A 2,252-nucleotide genomic window follows, 5' to 3' on the forward strand; every position below is an offset into this window, starting at 1 on the left:
GCCAGCCCCGTCCTGATGGGTGGGGGTGGGCGATTGGGGACAGGGCTGGCTGTGGGGGTGGGGGCATGGGCTGTTGGCCACCTGCCCCGCCCCTGGTCAAACTCCCGGTTGAACTCCTGGTCAAGAGGACAATTTGCATATTAGCCTTTTATTATATAGGATTATTATATAGGATATGCATAACCCATGGACACAGACAATAGTGTGGTGAAAGCCTGGAAGGGGGGGGCGGGTGTGGGCTAGAAGGGATCAATGGGGAAAAAAAGGGACATCTTTAATACTTACAACAGTAAAGATAAATTTTTAAAAAAAGGATACATTTGAAAAAGGTACTCTATTTTTTATTTCACATGTATTTTTATTTATGTATTTTCATAAATAATATATTCACAAGCTTCAAAAATGAAAAATAATAAGTGATTATATAGCAAAGTCATTCTCTTGCTGCTGACCTTTAACCAGTTTCACCTCCCTATAGATAACTATACTATATATTTTGATTGAATGCTTAGAGAAATTTTATGCATATTAAGCAAGTACAACTAAAAGATGTTAAATACAGATTATACACACTTTTCTCCTTGGTTTTGACATTTAAAAATATGCCCTAGCACTCTTTCCATATTTTTATGTAGTGTTTTTTTTGTTTTTTAATGTTCACCCAAGGAGTGAGGATATTTTTTACACTGATTTTTAGAGAGAGTGGGAGAAAGGGAAAAGGGGGGGGGGGGAGGGAGAAACATGGATGTGATAGAGACACATTGATTAGTTGCCTCCTGTATGAGCCCCAACTAGGGTTGGGGTTCAAACCTGCAACCCAGGTACCTGCCCCTGACTGGAATTGAACCTGTGATCCTCTGGTGTGCAGGCTGATGCTCTACAGCACTGAGCCACAGGACCAGGGCTATATATAGTGTTTTAATTGCTACAGAGTATTCAAGTGAAAGGATGTATCATATTCATTCAACCATTCTCCTACACCTATTACAAACAACACTGCTAGCACATACCTTACTTCCTATGTGAGTGAGAATATCTGTTAAGAATAACTGTTACTTTAACAGAATTTGCTCAATTGTCATTTATACTGCCAAACATTTTGATTTTTGTTATATGATAGATAAAAATGGTAATTCATTATAGTTTATCTGCACTTATTATGAATGAGGTTGAACATTTAATTTTTCATAGGCTTAAGAGGCTTGAACTGAGTTAAAAGATTGAAAGAAATGTGCCTTCAAGTTGAAGTAATGGTGAATAAAGGTTACCTAGACAGAAACAAGAGTAGGTATTAAGACATCATGACAGAATTTCAAGTACATAGATGGAATAATGCATACTTAAAGAGCAATGATAGCAGCTTAATTTAAAAAAGGAGCCAGTGGCCAGATGACAAATGGTCTTATGTGCTAAGTTCAGGAGTATAACATATATTCTAATCTCTACTGAGAATCTTAAAGGATTTTAAGAACCTGGATAACCTAATTACAAAGACTACTTGGGAGCAGTCCAGAATCTATTTTACAGTGTAATCCAGTATATATATACTAGTACATGTTTACAGAAAAAAGAGTTTTAACAAATCATATTTACCTTTATCATATGCAATACCCTTTGATATTTCCAATTCTTTCTTTAAAAAAAGCTATTGGCGCCCTAACCAGTTTGGCTCAGTGGATAGAGCGTCGGCCTGCGGACTGAAAGGTCCCGGGTTCGATTCCGGTCAAGGGCATGTACCTTGGTTGCAGGCACATCCCCAGTGGGAGGTGTGCAGGAGGCAGCTGATCGATGTTTCTAACTCTCTATCCCTCTCCCTTCCTCTCTGTAAAAAATCAGTAAAGTATATTTAAAAAAAAAAAAAAAAGAACTATTGGCGACTCACTAAGTTCATTTCATGACCTGCTAATAGAGTCTGAAAGTTTGAAAAATTTTGGATTAGAGAGAACCAGACAGGGGACAAGGAAACTAATAAGAAGTTAACTGTACTACTCTAGGAGAAGGCTTAAATTATTGAAGTGTAGGGATTGAAAAAAGGAGGAAATCTGCAAATAGTTGACACACACACTGCTTCACTTTTTTTACTGAGGAGAGGGAATAAGAACATGACATCAGAAACACAAGAGGAATATAAGCAATATAAAGGACACAGTAGATTTTGCTAGGGCCAGTCTTATTTCCTTTCACATACACATAACAAAAGCTATGCATTAAATTATTTTTTTCACTTAGTTCCCAACACCTTTGTACTGCAT

At 37.4% G+C, this 2,252-nt stretch overlaps 1 protein-coding gene across 7 annotated transcripts in view; it reads right to left on the reverse strand.

Annotated features, from left to right (window-relative positions):
- Positions 1–2,252, reverse strand: part of PPP1R12A (protein phosphatase 1 regulatory subunit 12A) — a 152,930-nt gene that overhangs the window by 65,693 nt on the left and 84,985 nt on the right. The gene's annotated exons all lie outside the window — the stretch shown is intronic.

Source organism: Myotis lucifugus, unplaced genomic scaffold (genome assembly GCF_000147115.1).
Source record: "Myotis lucifugus unplaced genomic scaffold, Myoluc2.0 scaffold_9, whole genome shotgun sequence".
Taxonomy (NCBI): Eukaryota; Metazoa; Chordata; class Mammalia; order Chiroptera; family Vespertilionidae; genus Myotis; species Myotis lucifugus.